Consider the following 22,094-nt stretch of genomic DNA (forward strand, 5'->3'; position numbering starts at 1 on the left):
GGAACACAGAGTTTCAGGCACACTGTCTCCACACAAACAGGGACCTGTCTGCAGGTATCCTAGATCTTGATTCTTGAACTTGAGGAAACATGCGTCTGAGCAAAACTCCCAAACACATCCAGGAAAGACACAGGCTCTCCCACAAGCGCACAAGTGTTTGCCCTCAGCTATAGATCAGCGACAAGCTTGGGAAGAGGTGCCCTGCTGTTCTTTCGCCTTATGGCGTGATGTGTTTCGTTTCTCTTGGAGATCGATTGCTAAGCGTCTTTCCTCGGGCGACTCCGAAGCATTTGCCAGCGGAGGAGAAGAAGCACGGAACAGCATTCAGTACTGCCTACGAGTGCCTTTGCTCCTTTGCTAGCAAAGCTCCAAGAACAGGCACATCTCTATCTTCAGGTACCTTCCAAATGTGGATTCCCCTGCAGCCCCGTAGGCGGGCGTGCAGTACGCCAACCATCAACGGACGTGTTTCCCCTCAAGCCTGTCAGGACGTTTCTCGTCCGTCTTTCCGTCAAGAGATGGGAGTGGGCGCGCTTGCGGATGTGTGCGTGTGTGTGGCCACGCGTTTGCTTAGGCATCAGTGTGTGAAAAGGTAGGTGCTTTTCTCTAGCTGCGTGTGCATGCACGTGGTGCTGGGTGCACGTACCTGGGTGGGTGCTTGTGGAAAGGTTTCTGCGTGGTTTTCGCTGAGGAACCGTGTGTGTGCACATGGACAAACAGAAGGCGTAGCAACTAGGTTCCAGCGCCGAAGGCGGCAAAAGACCAGGTTTCCGACGCTATCTCCTTCTCTCCCCAGACCTAGTCGCGCAAAGCAAGCCGCTAAGCCGGCGACCGGCAAGAGAGCTACAACGAAGCATGCCGACCGGAGAAAATAGCAGCAGCTCCTCTGTTCACACCTTGTTTCTGCCATGTGCTTGAACGCCAATGCGTTCGTGCTGCTGTGAGATGAAAGACGTCCTTCTGAATCTGTGGTTGCTCACACCGGTGCACTTGTTGGTGTATCCATTCAGGTCTGGGCTGCGGGGCATTCAGAAGTGGCTCTGTGGAGACGTCTGCATAGAGGCAGCTGTCAGAACACGCACACTCGGCTGTTCACCAAAACATATGCAGACGCGTCCTTACCTCGTAGATTTGGATGCACAGAGTTGCCTCTGTTGGCACGAGACAAGGGAATCGCATCTGTACGCACAGACGCAATACCGGAGCGTTTCCCTCGGAGTGAACACCAAAGAGCTGTCTATACACTCGCAGACACTGGAACTTGCCTCAGTGCAGTCACAGAGGCAGTAGCTTTTGAAGAGAGGCTCTGGTGATTCTGGCACTTTTCAGGAACACTCCTGAACGTCGCGCACACTGCTGTTCACTCGCTAAACGACCTCTTGGGAATCACTTCTCCGGTCCATGTACCGCTCAGATTTCTTCTCGTGTAACTGTGAACTGTGTCAGCGCGGGGATTCCGTCTCGGTTGAGCAGATGTCAATCCTGCCTCGGTTTTGCTTTGTTGCCTCTACCAAGATGATTTCCCGTTTCTCTCTTCACTGGAGCAGTCAGACACAGCCAACGCACATCAAGTGTCAAGGGACACACTCCGTCCGCTGAGCTCAACGCTTGTGCAGATGCACATGTGCGACGAAGTCAACACACGTGCTTGTGGAGAGAAAGAAAGGGACTCCCAGGCGTGTGGAGCGACGGATAGAAAGAGCGGGCGCTAAGGAACACAGAGTTTCAGGCACACTGTCTCCACACAAACAGGGACCTGTCTGCAGGTATCCTAGATCCTGATTCTTGAACTTGAGGAAACATGCGTCTGAGCAAAACTCCCAAACACATCCAGGAAAGACACAGGCTCTCCCACAAGCGCACAAGTGTTTGCCCTCAGCTATAGATCAGCGACAAGCTTGGGAAGAGATGCCCTGCTGTTCTTTCGCCTTATGGCGTGATGTGTTTCGTTTCTCTTGGAGATCGATTGCTAAGCGTCTTTCCTCGGGCGACTCCGAAGCATTTGCCAGCGGAGGAGAAGAAGCACGGAACAGCATTCAGTACTGCCTACGAGTGCCTTTGCTCCTTTGCTAGCAAAGCTCCAAGAACAGGCACATCTCTATCTTCAGGTACCTTCCAAATGTGGATTCCCCTGCAGCCCCGTAGGCGGGCGTGCAGTACGCCAACCATCAACGGACGTGTTTCCCCTCAAGCCTGTCAGGACGTTTCTCGTCCGTCTTTCCGTCAAGAGATGGGAGTGGGCGCGCTTGCGGATGTGTGCGTGTGTGTGGCCACGCGTTTGCTTAGGCATCAGTGTGTGAAAAGGTAGGTGCTTTTCTCTAGCTGCGTGTGCATGCACGTGGTGCTGGGTGCACGTACCTGGGTGGGTGCTTGTGGAAAGGTTTCTGCGTGGTTTTCGCTGAGGAACCGTGTGTGTGCACATGGACAAACAGAAGGCGTAGCAACTAGGTTCCAGCGCCGAAGGCGGCAAAAGACCAGGTTTCCGACGCTATCTCCTTCTCTCCCCAGACCTAGTCGCGCAAAGCAAGCCGCTAAGCCGGCGACCGGCAAGAGAGCTACAACGAAGCATGCCGACCGGAGAAAATAGCAGCAGCTCCTCTGTTCACACCTTGTTTCTGCCATGTGCTTGAACGCCAATGCGTTCGTGCTGCTGTGAGATGAAAGACGTCCTTCTGAATCTGTGGTTGCTCACACCGGTGCACTTGTTGGTGTATCCATTCAGGTCTGGGCTGCGGGGCATTCAGAAGTGGCTCTGTGGAGACGTCTGCATAGAGGCAGCTGTCAGAACACGCACACTCGGCTGTTCACCAAAACATATGCAGACGCGTCCTTACCTCGTAGATTTGGATGCACAGAGTTGCCTCTGTTGGCACGAGACAAGGGAATCGCATCTGTACGCACAGACGCAATACCGGAGCGTTTCCCTCGGAGTGAACACCAAAGAGCTGTCTATACACTCGCAGACACTGGAACTTGCCTCAGTGCAGTCACAGAGGCAGTAGCTTTTGAAGAGAGGCTCTGGTGATTCTGGCACTTTTCAGGAACACTCCTGAACGTCGCGCACACTGCTTTTCACTCGCTAAACGACCTCTTGGGAATCACTTCTCCGGTCCATGTACCGCTCAGATTTCTTCTCGTGTAACTGTGAACTGTGTCAGCGCGGGGATTCCGTCTCGGTTGAGCAGATGTCAATCCTGCCTCGGTTTTGCTTTGTTGCCTCTACCAAGATGATTTCCCGTTTCTCTCTTCACTGGAGCAGTCAGACACAGCCAACGCACATCAAGTGTCAAGGGACACACTCCGTCCGCTGAGCTCAACGCTTGTGCAGATGCACATGTGCGACGAAGTCAACACACGTGCTTGTGGAGAGAAAGAAAGGGACTCCCAGGCGTGTGGAGCGACGGATAGAAAGAGCGGGCGCTAAGGAACACAGAGTTTCAGGCACACTGTCTCCACACAAACAGGGACCTGTCTGCAGGTATCCTAGATCCTGATTCTTGAACTTGAGGAAACATGCGTCTGAGCAAAACTCCCAAACACATCCAGGAAAGACACAGGCTCTCCCACAAGCGCACAAGTGTTTGCCCTCAGCTATAGATCAGCGACAAGCTTGGGAAGAGATGCCCTGCTGTTCTTTCACCTTATGGCATGATGTGTTTCTTTTCTCTTGGAGATCGATTGCTAAGCGTCTTTCCTCGGGCGACTCCGAAGCATTTGCCAGCGGAGGAGAAGAAGCACGGAACAGCATTCAGTACTGCCTACGAGTGCCTTTGCTCCTTTGCTAGCAAAGCTCCAAGAACAGGCACATCTCTATCTTCAGGTACCTTCCAAATGTGGATTCCCCTGCAGCCCCGTAGGCGGGCGTGCAGTACGCCAACCATCAACGGACGTGTTTCCCCTCAAGCCTGTCAGGACGTTTCTCGTCCGTCTTTCCGTCAAGAGATGGGAGTGGGCGCGCTTGCGGATGTGTGCGTGTGTGTGGCCACGCGTTTGCTTAGGCATCAGTGTGTGAAAAGGTAGGTGCTTTTCTCTAGCTGCGTGTGCATGCACGTGGTGCTGGGTGCACGTACCTGGGTGGGTGCTTGTGGAAAGGTTTCTGCGTGGTTTTCGCTGAGGAACCGTGTGTGTGCACATGGACAAACAGAAGGCGTAGCAACTAGGTTCCAGCGCCGAAGGCGGCAAAAGACCAGGTTTCCGACGCTATCTCCTTCTCTCCCCAGACCTAGTCGCGCAAAGCAAGCCGCTAAGCCGGCGACCGGCAAGAGAGCTACAACGAAGCATGCCGACCGGAGAAAATAGCAGCAGCTCCTCTGTTCACACCTTGTTTCTGCCATGTGCTTGAACGCCAAGACGTTCGCGCTTCTGTAAGATGAAAGACGTCCTTCTGAATCTGTGGTTGCTCACACCGGTGCACTTGTTAGTGTATCCCTTCAGTCCTGGGCTGCGGGGCATTCAGAAGTGGCTCTGTGGAGACGTCTGCATAGAGGCAGCTGTCAGAACACGCACACTCGATTGTTCACCAAAACATATGCAGACGCGTCCTTAGCCTGTAGATTTGGATGCACAGAGTTCCCTGTGTTCGCAAGAGACAAGGGAATCGCGTCTGTACGCACAGAAGCAATAGCGGACCGTTTCCCTCGGAGTGAACGCGAAGAGCCGTCTATGTACTCGCAGACACGGGAACGTGCCTCAATGCGGTCACAGAGGCAGCAGCTTTTGCACAGATGCTCTGGTGATTCTGGCACTTTCCAGGCACACTCCTGAAAGTCGCGCACACTGCTGTTCACTCGCTAAACGACCTCTTGGGAAACACGTCTCCGGTCGATGGACCGCTCAGATTGCTTCTCGTGTAACTGTGAACTGTGTCAGCGCAGGGAATCCGTCTCTGTTGAGCAGATGTCAATCCTGCCTCGCTTTTGCTTTGTTGCCTCTACCAAGATGATTTCCCGTTTCTCTCTTCACTGGAGCACGCAGACACAGCCAACGCACATCAAGTGTCAAGAGACACACTCCGTCCGCTGAGCTCAACGCTTGTGCAGATGCACATGTGCGACGAAGTCAACACACGTGCTTGTGGAGAGAAAGAAAGGGACTCCCAGGCGTGTGGAGCGACGGATAGAAAGAGCGGGCGCTAAGGAACACAGAGTTTCAGGCACACTGTCTCCACACAAACAGGGACCTGTCTGCAGGTATCCTAGATCCTGATTCTTGAACTTGAGGAAACATGCGTCTGAGCAAAACTCCCAAACACATCCAGGAAAGACACAGGCTCTCCCACAAGCGCACAAGTGTTTGCCCTCAGCTATAGATCAGCGACAAGCTTGGGAAGAGATGCCCTGCTGTTCTTTCGCCTTATGGCATCATGTGTTTCGTTTCTCTTGGAGATCGATTGCTAAGCGTCTTTCCTCGGGCGACTCCGAAGCATTTGCCAGCGGAGGAGAAGAAGCACGGAACAGCATTCAGTACTGCCTACGAGTGCCTTTGCTCCTTTGCTAGCAAAGCTCCAAGAACAGGCACATCTCTATCTTCAGGTACCTTCCAAATGTGGATTCCCCTGCAGCCCCGTAGGCGGGCGTGCAGTACGCCAACCATCAACGGACGTGTTTCCCCTCAAGCCTGTCAGGACGTTGCTCGTCCGTCTTTCCCTCAATAGATGGGAGTAGGCGCGCTTGCGGATGTGTGCGTGTGTGTGGCCACGCGTTTGCTTAGGCATCAGTGTGTGAAAAGGTAGGTGCTTTTCTCTAGCTGCGTGTGCTGGGTGCACGTGGTGCTGGGTGCACATCCCTGGGTGCTCGTGGAAAGGTTTCTGCATGGTTTTCGCTGAGGAATCGTGTGTGTGCACATGGACAAAGAGAAGGCGCAGCAACCAGGTTCCAGCGCCGAAGAAGGCAAAAGGCAAGGTTTCCGACGCTATCTCCTTCTCTCCGCAGACCTAGTCGCGCAAAGCAAGCCGCTAAGCCGGCGACCGGCAAGAGAGCTACAACGAAGCATGCCGAACGGAGAAAATAGCAGCAGCTCATCTGTTCACACCTTGTTTCTGCCATGTGCTTGAACGCCAAGACGTTCGCGCTTCTGTGAGATGAAAGACGTCCTTCTGCATATGTGGTTGCTCACACCGGTGCACTTGTTAGTGTATCCATTCAGTCCTGGGCTGCGGGGCATTCAGAAGTGGCTCTGTGGAGACGTCTGCATAGAGGCAGCTGTCAGAACACGCACACTCGATTGTTCACCAAAACATATGCAGACGCGTCCTTAGCCTGTAGATTTGGATGCACAGAGTTCCCTGTGTTCGCAAGAGACAAGGGAATCGCGTCTGTACGCACAGAAGCAATAGCGGACCGTTTCCCTCGGAGTGAACGCGAAGAGCCGTCTATATACTCGCAGACACGGGAACGTGCCTCAATGCGGTCACAGAGGCAGCAGCTTTTGCACAGATGCTCTGGTGATTCTGGCACTTTCCAGGCACACTCCTGAAAGTCGCGCACACTGCTGTTCACTCGCTAAACGACCTCTTGGGAAACACGTCTCCGGTCGATGGACCGCTCAGATTGCTTCTCGTGTAACTGTGAACTGTGTCAGCGCAGGGAATCCGTCTCTGTTGAGCAGATGTCAATCCTGCCTCGGTTTTGCTTTGTTGCCTCTACCAAGATGATTTCCCGTTTCTCTCTTCACTGGAGCACGCAGACACAGCCAACGCACATCAAGTGTCAAGAGACACACTCTGCTGAGCTCAACGCTTGTGCAGATGCACATGTGCGACGAAGTCAACACACGTGCTTGTGGAGAGAAAGAAAGGGACTCCCAGGCGTGTGGAGCGACGGGGAGAAAGAGTGGGCGCTGAGGAACACAGTTTCAAACAGACTGTCTCCACACAAACAGGCACCTGTCTGCAGGTATCCTAGATCTTGATTCTTGAACTTGAGGAAACACGCGTCTGAGCAAAACTCCCAAACGCTTCCAGGAAAGACACAGGCTCTCCCACAAGCACACAAGTGTTTGCCCTCAGCTATAGATCAGGGACAAGCTTGTGAAGAGATGCCCTGCTATTCTTTCGCCTTATGGCATCATGTGTTTCGTTCCTCTTGGAGATCGATTGTTAAACGTCTTTCCTAGGGCGACTGTGAAGCATTTGCCAGCGGAGGAGAAGTAGCACGGAGCAGCATTCAGTACTGCCTACGAGTGTCTTTGCTACCCTACTAGCGGAGCTCCAAGAACAGGCACACATCTTCAGGTACCTTCCAAATGTGGATTCCCCTGCAGCCCCGTAGGCGGGCGTGCAGTACGCCAACCATCAACGGACGTTTTTCCCCTCAAGCCTGTCAGGACGTTGCTCGTCCGTCTTTCCCTCAATAGATGGGAGTAGGCGCGCTTGCGGATGTGTGCGTGTGTGTGGCCACGCGCTTGCTTAGGCATCAGTGTGTGAAAAGGTAGGTGCTTTTCTCTCGCTGCGTGTGCGTGCACGTGGTGCTGGGTGCACATCCCTGGGTGCTCGTGGAAAGGTTTCTGCATGGTTTTCGCTGAGGAATCGTGTGTGTGCACATGGACAAAGAGAAGGCGCAGCAACCAGGTTCCAGCGCCGAAGAAGGCAAAAGGCAAGGTTTCCGGCGCTATCTCCTTCTCTCCGCAGACCTAGTCGCGCAAAGCAAGCCGCTAAGCCGGCGACCGGCAAGAGAGCTACAACGAAGCATGCCGAACGGAGAAAATAGCAGCAGCTCATCTGTTCACACCTTGTTTCTGCCATGTGCTTGAACGCCAAGACGTTCGCGCTTCTGTGAGATGAAAGACGTCCTTCTGCATATGTGGTTGCTCACACCGGTGCACTTGTTAGTGTATCCATTCAGTCCTGGGCTGCGGGGCATTCAGAAGTGGCTCTGTGGAGACGTCTGCATAGAGGCAGCTGTCAGAACACGCACACTCGATTGTTCACCAAAACATATGCAGACGCGTCCTTAGCCTGTAGATTTGGATGCACAGAGTTCCCTGTGTTCGCAAGAGACAAGGGAATCGCGTCTGTACGCACAGAAGCAATAGCGGACCGTTTCCCTCGGAGTGAACGCGAAGAGCCGTCTATGTACTCGCAGACACGGGAACGTGCCTCAATGCGGTCACAGAGGCAGCAGCTTTTGCACAGATGCTCTGGTGATTCTGGCACTTTCCAGGCACACTCCTGAAAGTCGCGCACACTGCTGTTCACTCGCTAAACGACCTCTTGGGAAACACGTCTCCGGTCGATGGACCGCTCAGATTGCTTCTCGTGTAACTGTGAGCTGTGTCAGCGCAGGGAATCCGTCTCTGTTGAGCAGATGTCAATCCTGCCTCGCTTTTGCTTTGTTGCCTCTACCAAGATGATTTCCCGTTTCTCTCTTCACTGGAGCACGCAGACACAGCCAACGCACATCAAGTGTCAAGAGACACGCACTGCTGAGCTCAACGCTTGTGCAGATGCACATGTGCGACGAAGTCAACACACGTGCTTGTGGAGAGAAAGAAAGGGACTCCCAGGCGTGTGGAGCGACGGGGAGAAAGAGCGGGCGCTGAGGAACACAGTTTCAAACAGACTGTCTCCACACAAACAGGCACCTGTCTGCAGGTATCCTAGATCTTGATTCTTGAACTTGAGGAAACACGCGTCTGAGCAAAACTCCCAAACGCTTCCAGGAAAGACACACGCTCTCCCACAAGCACACAAGTGTTTGCCCTCAGCTATAGATCAGGGACAAGCTTGTGAAGAGATGCCCTGCTATTCTTTCGCCTTATGGCATCATGTGTTTCTTTCCTCTTGGAGATCGATTGTTAAACGTCTTTCCTAGGGCGACTGTGAAGCATTTGCCAGCGGAGGAGAAGTAGCACGGAGCAGCATTCAGTACTGCCTACGAGTGTCTTTGCTACCCTACTAGCGGAGCTCCAAGAACAGGCACACATCTTCAGGTACCTTCCAAATGTGGATTCCCCTGCAGCCCCGTAGGCGGGCGTGCAGTACGCCAACCATCAACGGACGTTTTTCCCCTCAAGCCTGTCAGGACGTTGCTCGTCCGTCTTTCCCTCAATAGATGGGAGTAGGCGCGCTTGCGGATGTGTGCGTGTGTGTGGCCACGCGCTTGCTTAGGCATCAGTGTGTGAAAAGGTAGGTGCTTTTCTCTCGCTGCGTGTGCGTGCACGTGGTGCTGGGTGCACATCCCTGGGTGCTCGTGGAAAGGTTTCTGCATGGTTTTCGCTGAGGAATCGTGTGTGTGCACATGGACAAAGAGAAGGCGCAGCAACCAGGTTCCAGCGCCGAAGAAGGCAAAAGGCAAGGTTTCCGGCGCTATCTCCTTCTCTCCGCAGACCTAGTCGCGCAAAGCAAGCCGCTAAGCCGGCGACCGGCAAGAGAGCTACAACGAAGCATGCCGAACGGAGAAAATAGCAGCAGCTCATCTGTTCACACCTTGTTTCTGCCATGTGCTTGAACGCCAAGACGTTCGCGCTTCTGTGAGATGAAAGACGTCCTTCTGCATATGTGGTTGCTCACACCGGTGCACTTGTTAGTGTATCCATTCAGTCCTGGGCTGCGGGGCATTCAGAAGTGGCTCTGTGGAGACGTCTGCATAGAGGCAGCTGTCAGAACACGCACACTCGCTTGTTCACCAAAACATATGCAGACGCGTCCTTAGCCTGTAGATTTGGATGCACAGAGTTCCCTGTGTTCGCAAGAGACAAGGGAATCGCGTCTGTACGCACAGAAGCAATAGCGGACCGTTTCCCTCGGAGTGAACGCGAAGAGCCGTCTATGTACTCGCAGACACGGGAACGTGCCTCAATGCGGTCACAGAGGCAGCAGCTTTTGCACAGATGCTCTGGTGATTCTGGCACTTTCCAGGCACACTCCTGAAAGTCGCGCACACTGCTGTTCACTCGCTAAACGACCTCTTGGGAAACACGTCTCCGGTCGATGGACCGCTCAGATTGTTTCTCGTGTAACTGTGAGCTGTGTCAGCGCAGGGAATCCGTCTCTGTTGAGCAGATGTCAATCCTGCCTCGCTTTTGCTTTGTTGCCTCTACCAAGATGATTTCCCGTTTCTCTCTTCACTGGAGCACGCAGACACAGCCAACGCACATCAAGTGTCAAGAGACACGCTCTGCTGAGCTCAACGCTTGTGCAGATGCACATGTGCGACGAAGTCAACACACGTGCTTGTGGAGAGAAAGAAAGGGACTCCCAGGCGTGTGGAGCGACGGGGAGAAAGAGCGGGCGCTGAGGAACACAGTTTCAAACAGACTGTCTCCACACAAACAGGCACCTGTCTGCAGGTATCCTAGATCTTGATTCTTGAACTTGAGGAAACACGCGTCTGAGCAAAACTCCCAAACGCTTCCAGGAAAGACACACGCTCTCCCACAAGCACACAAGTGTTTGCCCTCAGCTATAGATCAGGGACAAGCTTGTGAAGAGATGCCCTGCTATTCTTTCGCCTTATGGCATCATGTGTTTCGTTCCTCTTGGAGATCGGTTGTTAAACGTCTTTCCTAGGGCGACTGTGAAGCATTTGCCACCAGAGGAGAAGTAGCACGGAGCAGCATTCAGTACTGCCTACGAGTGTCTTTGCTACCCTACTAGCGGAGCTCCAAGAACAGGCACACGTCTTCAGGTACCTTCCAAATGTGGATTCCCCTGCAGCCCCGTAGGCTGGCGTGCAGTACGCCAACCATCAACGGACGTTTTTCCCCTCAAGCCTGTCAGGACGTTGCTCGTCCGTCTTTCCCTCAATAGATGGGAGTAGGCGCGCTTGCGGATGTGTGCGTGTGTGTGGCCACGCGCTTGCTTAGGCATCAGTGTGTGAAAAGGTAGGTGCTTTTCTCTCGCTGCGTGTGCGTGCACGTGGTGCTGGGTGCACATCCCTGGGTGCTCGTGGAAAGGTTTCTGCATGGTTTTCGCTGAGGAATCGTGTGTGTGCACATGGACAAAGAGAAGGCGCAGCAACCGGGTTCCAGCGCCGAAGAAGGCAAAAGGCAAGGTTTCCGGCGCTATCTCCTTCTCTCCGCAGACCTAGTCGCGCAAAGCAAGCCGCTAAGCCGGCGACCGGCAAGAGAGCTACAACGAAGCATGCCGAACGGAGAAAATAGCAGCAGCTCATCTGTTCACACCTTGTTTCTGCCATGTGCTTGAACGCCAAGACGTTCGCGCTTCTGTGAGATGAAAGACGTCCTTCTGCGTATGTAGTTGCTCACACCGGTGCACTTGTTAGTGTATCCATTCAGTCCTGGGCTGCGGGGCATTCAGAAGTGGCTCTGTGGAGACGTCTGCATAGAGGCAGCTGTCAGAACACGCACACTCGATTGTTCACCAAAACATATGCAGACGCGTCCTTAGCCTGTAGATTTGGATGCACAGAGTTCCCTGTGTTCGCAAGAGACAAGGGAATCGCGTCTGTACGCACAGAAGCAATAGCGGACCGTTTCCCTCGGAGTGAACGCGAAGAGCCGTCTATGTACTCGCAGACACGGGAACGTGCCTTAATGCGGTCACAGAGGCAGCAGCTTTTGCACAGATGCTCTGGTGATTCTGGCACTTTCCAGGCACACTCCTGAAAGTCGCGCACACTGCTGTTCACTCGCTAAACGACCTCTTGGGAAACACGTCTCCGGTCGATGGACCGCTCAGATTGCTTCTCGTGTAACTGTGAACTGTGTCAGCGCAGGGAATCCGTCTCTGTTGAGCAGATGTCAATCCTGCCTCGCTTTTGCTTTGTTGCCTCTACCAAGATGATTTCCCGTTTCTCTCTTCACTGGAGCAGGCAGACACAGCCAACGCACATCAAGTGTCAAGAGACACGCTCTGCTGAGCTCAACGCTTGTGCAGATGCACATGTGCGACGAAGTCAACACACGTGCTTGTGGAGAGAAAGAAAGGGACTCCCAGGCGTGTGGAGCGACGGGGAGAAAGAGCGGGCGCTGAGGAACACAGTTTCAAACAGACTGTCTCCACACAAACAGGCACCTGTCTGCAGGTATCCTAGATCTTGATTCTTGAACTTGAGGAAACACGCGTCTGAGCAAAACTCCCAAACGCTTCCAGGAAAGACACACGCTCTCCCACAAGCACACAAGTGTTTGCCCTCAGCTATAGATCAGGGACAAGCTTGTGAAGAGATGCCCTGCTATTCTTTCGCCTTATGGCATCATGTGTTTCGTTCCTCTTGGAGATCGATTGTTAAACGTCTTTCCTAGGGCGACTGTGAAGCATTTGCCAGCGGAGGAGAAGTAGCACGGAGCAGCATTCAGTACTGCCTACGAGTGTCTTTGCTACCCTACTAGCGGAGCTCCAAGAACAGGCACACATCTTCAGGTACCTTCCAAATGTGGATTCCCCTGCAGCCCCGTAGGCGGGCGTGCAGTACGCCAACCATCAACGGACGTTTTTCCCCTCAAGCCTGTCAGGACGTTGCTCGTCCGTCTTTCCCTCAATAGATGGGAGTAGGCGCGCTTGCGGATGTGTGCGTGTGTGTGGCCACGCGCTTGCTTAGGCATCAGTGTGTGAAAAGGTAGGTGCTTTTCTCTCGCTGCGTGTGCGTGCACGTGGTGCTGGGTGCACATCCCTGGGTGCTCGTGGAAAGGTTTCTGCATGGTTTTCGCTGAGGAATCGTGTGTGTGCACATGGACAAAGAGAAGGCGCAGCAACCAGGTTCCAGCGCCGAAGAAGGCAAAAGGCAAGGTTTCCGGCGCTATCTCCTTCTCTCCACAGACCTAGTCGCGCAAAGCAAGCCGCTAAGCCGGCGACCGGCAAGAGAGCTACAACGAAGCATGCCGAACGGAGAAAATAGCAGCAGCTCATCTGTTCACACCTTGTTTCTGCCATGTGCTTGAACGCCAAGACGTTCGCGCTTCTGTGAGATGAAAGACGTCCTTCTGCATATGTGGTTGCTCACACCGGTGCACTTGTTCGTGTATCCATTCAGTCCTGGGCTGCGGGGCATTCAGAAGTGGCTCTGTGGAGACGTCTGCATAGAGGCAGCTGTCAGAACACGCACACTCGATTGTTCACCAAAACATATGCAGACGCGTCCTTAGCCTGTAGATTTGGATGCACAGAGTTCCCTGTGTTCGCAAGAGACAAGGGAATCGCGTCTGTACGCACAGAAGCAATAGCGGACCGTTTCCCTCGGAGTGAACGCGAAGAGCCGTCTATGTACTCGCAGACACGGGAACGTGCCTCAATGCGGTCACAGAGGCAGCAGCTTTTGCACAGATGCTCTGGTGATTCTGGCACTTTCCAGGCACACTCCTGAAAGTCGCGCACACTGCTGTTCACTCGCTAAACGACCTCTTGGGAAACACGTCTCCGGTCGATGGACCGCTCAGATTGCTTCTCGTGTAACTGTGAGCTGTGTCAGCGCAGGGAATCCGTCTCTGTTGAGCAGATGTCAATCCTGCCTCGCTTTTGCTTTGTTGCCTCTACCAAGATGATTTCCCGTTTCTCTCTTCACTGGAGCACGCAGACACAGCCAACGCACATCAAGTGTCAAGAGACACGCTCTGCTGAGCTCAACGCTTGTGCAGATGCACATGTGCGACGAAGTCAACACACGTGCTTGTGGAGAGAAAGAAAGGGACTCCCAGGCGTGTGGAGCGACGGGGAGAAAGAGCGGGCGCTGAGGAACACAGTTTCAAACAGACTGTCTCCACACAAACAGGCACCTGTCTGCAGGTATCCTAGATCTTGATTCTTGAACTTGAGGAAACACGCGTCTGAGCAAAACTCCCAAACGCTTCCAGGAAAGACACAGGCTCTCCCACAAGCACACAAGTGTTTGCCCTCAGCTATAGATCAGGGACAAGCTTGTGAAGAGATGCCCTGCTATTCTTTCGCCTTATGGCATCATGTGTTTCTTTCCTCTTGGAGATCGATTGTTAAACGTCTTTCCTCGGGCGACTGTGAAGCATTTGCCAGCGGAGGAGAAGTAGCACGGAGCAGCATTCAGTACTGCCTACGAGTGTCTTTGCTACCCTACTAGCGGAGCTCCAAGAACAGGCACACATCTTCAGGTACCTTCCAAATGTGGATTCCCCTGCAGCCCCGTAGGCGGGCGTGCAGTACGCCAACCATCAACGGACGTTTTTCCCCTCAAGCCTGTCAGGACGTTGCTCGTCCGTCTTTCCCTCAATAGATGGGAGTAGGCGCGCTTGCGGATGTGTGCGTGTGTGTGGCCACGCGTTTGCTTAGGCATCAGTGTGTGAAGAGGTAGGTGCTTTTCTCTAGCTGCGTGTGCTGGGTGCACGTGGTGCTGGGTGCACATCCCTGGGTGCTCGTGGAAAGGTTTCTGCATGGTTTTCGCTGAGGAATCGTGTGTGTGCACATGGACAAAGAGAAGGCGCAGCAACCAGGTTCCAGCGCCGAAGAAGGCAAAAGGCAAGGTTTCCGGCGCTATCTCCTTCTCTCCGCAGACCTAGTCGCGCAAAGCAAGCCGCTAAGCCGGCGACCGGCAAGAGAGCTACAACGAAGCATGCCGAACGGAGAAAATAGCAGCAGCTCATCTGTTCACACCTTGTTTCTGCCATGTGCTTGAACGCCAAGACGTTCGCGCTTCTGTGAGATGAAAGACGTCCTTCTGCATATGTGGTTGCTCACACCGGTGCACTTGTTAGTGTATCCCTTCAGTCCTGGGCTGCGGGGCATTCAGAAGTGGCTCTGTGGAGACGTCTGCATAGAGGCAGCTGTCAGAACACGCACACTCGATTGTTCACCAAAACATATGCAGACGCGTCCTTAGCCTGTAGATTTGGATGCACAGAGTTCCCTGTGTTCGCAAGAGACAAGGGAATCGCGTCTGTACGCACAGAAGCAATAGCGGACCGTTTCCCTCGGAGTGAACGCGAAGAGCCGTCTATGTACTCGCAGACACGGGAACGTGCCTCAATGCGGTCACAGAGGCAGCAGCTTTTGCACAGATGCTCTGGTGATTCTGGCACTTTCCAGGCACACTCCTGAAAGTCGCGCACACTGCTGTTCACTCGCTAAACGACCTCTTGGGAAACACGTCTCCGGTCGATGGACCGCTCAGATTGCTTCTCGTGTAACTGTGAACTGTGTCAGCGCAGGGAATCCGTCTCTGTTGAGCAGATGTCAATCCTGCCTCGCTTTTGCTTTGTTGCCTCTACCAAGATGATTTCCCGTTTCTCTCTTCACTGGAGCACGCAGACACAGCCAACGCACATCAAGTGTCAAGAGACACGCTCTGCTGAGCTCAACGCTTGTGCAGATGCACATGTGCGACGAAGTCAACACACGTGCTTGTGGAGAGAAAGAAAGGGACTCCCAGGCGTGTGGAGCGACGGGGAGAAAGAGCGGGCGCTGAGGAACACAGTTTCAAACAGACTGTCTCCACACAAACAGGCACCTGTCTGCAGGTATCCTAGATCTTGATTCTTGAACTTGAGGAAACACGCGTCTGAGCAAAACTCCCAAACGCTTCCAGGAAAGACACAGGCTCTCCCACAAGCACACAAGTGTTTGCCCTCAGCTATAGATCAGGGACAAGCTTGTGAAGAGATGCCCTGCTATTCTTTCGCCTTATGGCATCATGTGTTTCGTTCCTCTTGGAGATCGATTGTTAAACGTCTTTCCTAGGGCGACTGTGAAGCATTTGCCAGTGGAGGAGAAGTAGCACGGAGCAGCATTCAGTACTGCCTACGAGTGTCTTTGCTACCCTACTAGCGGAGCTCCAAGAACAGGCACACATCTTCAGGTACCTTCCAAATGTGGATTCCCCTGCAGCCCCGTAGGCGGGCGTGCAGTACGCCAACCATCAACGGACGTTTTTCCCCTCAAGCCTGTCAGGACGTTGCTCGTCCGTCTTTCCCTCAATAGATGGGAGTAGGCGCGCTTGCGGATGTGTGCGTGTGTGTGGCCACGCGTTTGCTTAGGCATCAGTGTGTGAAGAGGTAGGTGCTTTTCTCTAGCTGCGTGTGCTGGGTGCACGTGGTGCTGGGTGCACATCCCTGGGTGCTCGTGGAAAGGTTTCTGCATGGTTTTCGCTGAGGAATCGTGTGTGTGCACATGGACAAAGAGAAGGCGCAGCAACCAGGTTCCAGCGCCGAAGAAGGCAAAAGGCAAGGTTTCCGGCGCTATCTCCTTCTCTCCGCAGACCTAGTCGCGCAAAGCAAGCCGCTAAGCCGGCGACCGGCAAGAGAGCTACAACGAAGCATGCCGAACGGAGAAAATAGCAGCAGCTCATCTGTTCACACCTTGTTTCTGGCATGTGCTTGAACGCCAAGACGTTCGCGCTTCTGTGAGATGAAAGACGTCCTTCTGCATATGTGGTTGCTCACACCGGTGCACTTGTTAGTGAATCCCTTCAGTCCTGGGCTGCGGGGCATTCAGAAGTGGCTCTGTGGCGACGTCTGCATAGAGGCAGCTGTCAGAACACGCACACTCGATTGTTCACCAAAACATATGCAGACGCGTCCTTAGCCTGTAGATTTGGATGCACAGAGTTCCCTGTGTTCGCAAGAGACAAGGGAATCGCGTCTGTACGCACAGAAGCAATAGCGGACCGTTTCCCTCGGAGTGAACGCGAAGAGCCGTCTATGTACTCGCAGACACGGGAACGTGCCTCAATGCGGTCACAGAGGCAGCAGCTTTTGCACAGATGCTCTGGTGATTCTGGCACTTTCCAGGCACACTCCTGAAAGTCGCGCACACTGCTGTTCACTCGCTAAACGACCTCTTGGGAAACACGTCTCCGGTCGATGGACCGCTCAGATTGCTTCTCGTGTAACTGTGAGCTGTGTCAGCGCAGGGAATCCGTCTCTGTTGAGCAGATGTCAATCCTGCCTCGCTTTTGCTTTGTTGCCTCTACCAAGATGATTTCCCGTTTCTCTCTTCACTGGAGCACGCAGACACAGCCAACGCACATCAAGTGTCAAGAGACACGCTCTGCTGAGCTCAACGCTTGTGCAGATGCACATGTGCGACGAAGTCAACACACGTGCTTGTGGAGAGAAAGAAAGGGACTCCCAGGCGTGTGGAGCGACGGGGAGAAAGAGCGGGCGCTGAGGAACACAGTTTCAAACAGACTGTCTCCACACAAACAGGCACCTGTCTGCAGGTATCCTAGATCTTGATTCTTGAACTTGAGGAAACACGCGTCTGAGCAAAACTCCCAAATGCTTCCAGGAAAGACACAGGCTCTCCCACAAGCACACAAGTGTTTGCCCTCAGCTATAGATCAGGGACAAGCTTGTGAAGAGATGCCCTGCTATTCTTTCGCCTTATGGCATCATGTGTTTCGTTCCTCTTGGAGATCGATTGTTAAACGTCTTTCCTAGGGCGACTGTGAAGCATTTGCCAGCGGAGGAGAAGTAGCACGGAGCAGCATTCAGTACTGCCTACGAGTGTCTTTGCTACCCTACTAGCGGAGCTCCAAGAACAGGCACACATCTTCAGGTACCTTCCAAATGTGGATTCCCCTGCAGCCCCGTAGGCGGGCGTGCAGTACGCCAACCATCAACGGACGTTTTTCCCCTCAAGCCTGTCAGGAGGTTGCTCGTCCGTCTTTCCCTCAATAGATGGGAGTAGGCGCGCTTGCGGATGTGTGCGTGTGTGTGGCCACGCGTTTGCTTAGGCATCAGTGTGTGAAGAGGTAGGTGCTTTTCTCTAGCTGCGTGTGCTGGGTGCACGTGGTGCTGGGTGCACATCCCTGGGTGCTCGTGGAAAGGTTTCTGCATGGTTTTCGCTGAGGAATCGTGTGTGTGCACATGGACAAAGAGAAGGCGCAGCAACCAGGTTCCAGCGCCGAAGAAGGCAAAAGGCAAGGTTTCCGGCGCTATCTCCTTCTCTCCGCAGACCTAGTCGCGCAAAGCAAGCCGCTAAGCCGGCGACCGGCAAGAGAGCTACAACGAAGCATGCCGAACGGAGAAAATAGCAGCAGCTCATCTGTTCACACCTTGTTTCTGGCATGTGCTTGAACGCCAAGACGTTCGCGCTTCTGTGAGATGAAAGACGTCCTTCTGCATATGTGGTTGCTCACACCGGTGCACTTGTTAGTGAATCCCTTCAGTCCTGGGCTGCGGGGCATTCAGAAGTGGCTCTGTGGCGACGTCTGCATAGAGGCAGCTGTCAGAACACGCACACTCGATTGTTCACCAAAACATATGCAGACGCGTCCTTAGCCTGTAGATTTGGATGCACAGAGTTCCCTGTGTTCGCAAGAGACAAGGGAATCGCGTCTGTACGCACAGAAGCAATAGCGGACCGTTTCCCTCGGAGTGAACGCGAAGAGCCGTCTATGTACTCGCAGACACGGGAACGTGCCTCAATGCGGTCACAGAGGCAGCAGCTTTTGCACAGATGCTCTGGTGATTCTGGCACTTTCCAGGCACACTCCTGAAAGTCGCGCACACTGCTGTTCACTCGCTAAACGACCTCTTGGGAAACACGTCTCCGATCGACGGACCGCTCAGATTGCTTCTCGTGTAACTGTGAGCTGTGTCAGCGCAGGGAATCCGTCTCTGTTGAGCAGATGTCAATCCTGCCTCGCTTTTGCTTTGTTGCCTCTACCAAGATGATTTCCCGTTTCTCTCTTCACTGGAGCACGCAGACACAGCCAACGCACATCAAGTGTCAAGAGACACGCTCTGCTGAGCTCAACGCTTGTGCAGATGCACATGTGCGACGAAGTCAACACACGTGCTTGTGGAGAGAAAGAAAGGGACTCCCAGGCGTGTGGAGCGACGGGGAGAAAGAGCGGGCGCTGAGGAACACAGTTTCAAACAGACTGTCTCCACACAAACAGGCACCTGTCTGCAGGTATCCTAGATCTTGATTCTTGAACTTGAGGAAACACGCGTCTGAGCAAAACTCCCAAATGCTTCCAGGAAAGACACAGGCTCTCCCACAAGCACACAAGTGTTTGCCCTCAGCTATAGATCAGGGACAAGCTTGTGAAGAGATGCCCTGCTATTCTTTCGCCTTATGGCATCATGTGTTTCGTTCCTCTTGGAGATCGATTGTTAAACGTCTTTCCTAGGGCGACTGTGAAGCATTTGCCAGCGGAGGAGAAGTAGCACGGAGCAGCATTCAGTACTGCCTACGAGTGTCTTTGCTACCCTACTAGCGGAGCTCCAAGAACAGGCACACATCTTCAGGTACCTTCCAAATGTGGATTCCCCTGCAGCCCCGTAGGCGGGCGTGCAGTACGCCAACCATCAACGGACGTTTTTCCCCTCAAGCCTGTCAGGACGTTGCTCGTCCGTCTTTCCCTCAATAGATGGGAGTAGGCGCGCTTGCGGATGTGTGCGTGTGTGTGGCCACGCGTTTGCTTAGGCATCAGTGTGTGAAAAGGTAGGTGCTTTTCTCTCGCTGCGTGTGCGTGCACGTGGTGCTGGGTGCACATCCCTGGGTGCTCGTGGAAAGGTTTCTGCATGGTTTTCGCTGAGGAATCGTGTGTGTGCACATGGACAAAGAGAAGGCGCAGCAACCAGGTTCCAGCGCCGAAGAAGGCAAAAGGCAAGGTTTCCGGCGCTATCTCCTTCTCTCCGCAGACCTAGTCGCGCAAAGCAAGCCGCTAAGCCGGCGACCGGCAAGAGAGCTACAACGAAGCATGCCGAACGGAGAAAATAGCAGCAGCTCATCTGTTCACACCTTGTTTCTGCCATGTGCTTGAACGCCAAGACGTTCGCGCTTCTGTGAGATGAAAGACGTCCTTCTGCATATGTGGTTGCTCACACCGGTGCACTTGTTAGTGTATCCCTTCAGTCCTGGGCTGCGGGGCATTCAGAAGTGGCTCTGTGGAGACGTCTGCATAGAGGCAGCTGTCAGAACACGCACACTCGATTGTTCACCAAAACATATGCAGACGCGTCCTTAGCCTGTAGATTTGGATGCACAGAGTTCCCTGTGTTCGCAAGAGACAAGGGAATCGCGTCTGTACGCACAGAAGCAATAGCGGACCGTTTCCCTCGGAGTGAACGCGAAGAGCCGTCTATGTACTCGCAGACACGGGAACGTGCCTCAATGCGGTCACAGAGGCAGCAGCTTTTGCACAGATGCTCTGGTGATTCTGGCACTTTCCAGGCACACTCCTGAAAGTCGCGCACACTGCTGTTCACTCGCTAAACGACCTCTTGGGAAACACGTCTCCGGTCGATGGACCGCTCAGATTGCTTCTCGTGTAACTGTGAACTGTGTCAGCGCAGGGAATCCGTCTCTGTTGAGCAGATGTCAATCCTGCCTCGCTTTTGCTTTGTTGCCTCTACCAAGATGATTTCCCGTTTCTCTCTTCACTGGAGCACGCAGACACAGCCAACGCACATCAAGTGTCAAGAGACACGCTCTGCTGAGCTCAACGCTTGTGCAGATGCACATGTGCGACGAAGTCAACACACGTGCTTGTGGAGAGAAAGAAAGGGACTCCCAGGCGTGTGGAGCGACGGGGAGAAAGAGCGGGCGCTGAGGAACACAGTTTCAAACAGACTGTCTCCACACAAACAGGCACCTGTCTGCAGGTATCCTAGATCTTGATTCTTGAACTTGAGGAAACACGCGTCTGAGCAAAACTCCCAAACGCTTCCAGGAAAGACACAGGCTCTCCCACAAGCACACAAGTGTTTGCCCTCAGCTATAGATCAGGGACAAGCTTGTGAAGAGATGCCCTGCTATTCTTTCGCCTTATGGCATCATGTGTTTCGTTCCTCTTGGAGATCGATTGTTAAACGTCTTTCCTAGGGCGACTGTGAAGCATTTGCCAGTGGAGGAGAAGTAGCACGGAGCAGCATTCAGTACTGCCTACGAGTGTCTTTGCTACCCTACTAGCGGAGATCCAAGAACAGGCACACATCTTCAGGTACCTTCCAAATGTGGATTCCCCTGCAGCCCCGTAGGCGGGCGTGCAGTACGCCAACCATCAACGGACGTTTTTCCCCTCAAGCCTGTCAGGACGTTGCTCGTCCGTCTTTCCCTCAATAGATGGGAGTAGGCGCGCTTGCGGATGTGTGCGTGTGTGTGGCCACGCGCTTCCTTAGGCATCAGTGTGTGAAAAGGTAGGTGCTTTTCTCTAGCTGCGTGTGCTGGGTGCACGTGGTGCTGGGTGCACATCCCTGGGTGCTCGTGGAAAGGTTTCTGCATGGTTTTCGCTGAGGAATCGTGTGTGTGCACATGGACAAAGAGAAGGCGCAGCAACCAGGTTCCAGCGCCGAAGAAGGCAAAAGGCAAGGTTTCCGGCGCTATCTCCTTCTCTCCGCAGACCTAGTCGCGCAAAGCAAGCCGCTAAGCCGGCGACCGGCAAGAGAGCTACAACGAAGCATGCCGAACGGAGAAAATAGCAGCAGCTCATCTGTTCACACCTTGTTTCTGCCATGTGCTTGAACGCCAAGACGTTCGCGCTTCTGTGAGATGAAAGACGTCCTTCTGCATATGTGGTTGCTCACACCGGTGCACTTGTTAGTGTATCCCTTCAGTCCTGGGCTGCGGGGCATTCAGAAGTGGCTCTGTGGCGACGTCTGCATAGAGGCAGCTGTCAGAACACGCACACTCGATTGTTCACCAAAACATATGCAGACGCGTCCTTAGCCTGTAGATTTGGATGCACAGAGTTCCCTGTGTTCGCAAGAGACAAGGGAATCGCGTCTGTACGCACAGAAGCAATAGCGGACCGTTTCCCTCGGAGTGAACGCGAAGAGCCGTCTATGTACTCGCAGACACGGGAACGTGCCTCAATGCGGTCACAGAGGCAGCAGCTTTTGCACAGATGCTCTGGTGATTCTGGCACTTTCCAGGCACACTCCTGAAAGTCGCGCACACTGCTGTTCACTCGCTAAACGACCTCTTGGGAAACACGTCTCCGGTCGATGGACCGCTCAGATTGCTTCTCGTGTAACTGTGAGCTGTGTCAGCGCAGGGAATCCGTCTCTGTTGAGCAGATGTCAATCCTGCCTCGCTTTTGCTTTGTTGCCTCTACCAAGATGATTTCCCGTTTCTCTCTTCACTGGAGCACGCAGACACAGCCAACGCACATCAAGTGTCAAGAGACACGCTCTGCTGAGCTCAACGCTTGTGCAGATGCACATGTGCGACGAAGTCAACACACGTGCTTGTGGAGAGAAAGAAAGGGACTCCCAGGCGT

Source organism: Patagioenas fasciata, chromosome 4 (assembly GCF_037038585.1).
Source record: "Patagioenas fasciata isolate bPatFas1 chromosome 4, bPatFas1.hap1, whole genome shotgun sequence".
Lineage (NCBI taxonomy): Eukaryota > Metazoa > Chordata > Aves > Columbiformes > Columbidae > Patagioenas > Patagioenas fasciata.